Source organism: Octodon degus, unplaced genomic scaffold, assembly GCF_000260255.1.
Source record: "Octodon degus isolate 3935 unplaced genomic scaffold, OctDeg1.0 scaffold00001, whole genome shotgun sequence".
NCBI lineage: Eukaryota > Metazoa > Chordata > Mammalia > Rodentia > Octodontidae > Octodon > Octodon degus.
Genome location: NW_004524577.1, coordinates 998,611 through 999,286, shown reverse-complemented (window position 1 = coordinate 999,286; position 676 = coordinate 998,611).

The window sequence follows — 676 nt, the reverse complement described above, 5'->3', positions numbered from 1 at the left end:
TACAGCAATTAACCACTAGGAAGAATGTATGCAGTGTGTTAATTATTGAAACTGTCCTACCAATTTGATTTGAAACTGTCTCATTGCTATTTGTTACTCAATAAAATTATGAAAAAAAAAAGAAGAAGAGCTGGGATGCAGCCCGGGAGTAAAGCAGGTGGCTGGTGTGTGCAAGGCTCTGGCTTCACCCTCCCGTGCTGCTGCATATTTCAAAAGAGCAAGAACTCCGTTTCCTCCCTGGGAGTGCAGGAAATGGTCTTGTGGAAGGGCAGGCCGTGGTCTGGTCCAGTGCAGACAGAAGTGCCCTTGGTCTCGTGCTGGGCAGCTCCGCTGGAGTTCACACGCAAGATGCAGCGCCGGAGCTGAGGGTGTGGCGCAGCTCCTGAGCACAAGACTAACTGCCATGGAGGCACAAATATTCTTTGGAATATTTCTATTGATGAATTATTAATTTTAATTTTGTAAGTTATATTAAACAGGGCAGGCTAGATAGCTAAAGCACCTGCTTCAGCAGAGCGCAGCAGCCAGGGTTCAATCCCCAGCACGTAATCGCAGCACCTGGGAGACTCTAAACAGGAGACTAACTATGAGTCCGATCTCCATAGTGAGACCCTATAGACCCTGTAGACCATGTCCTAAACACGGAAAAAAAAAGTTGTATTAAACAATGAAAATG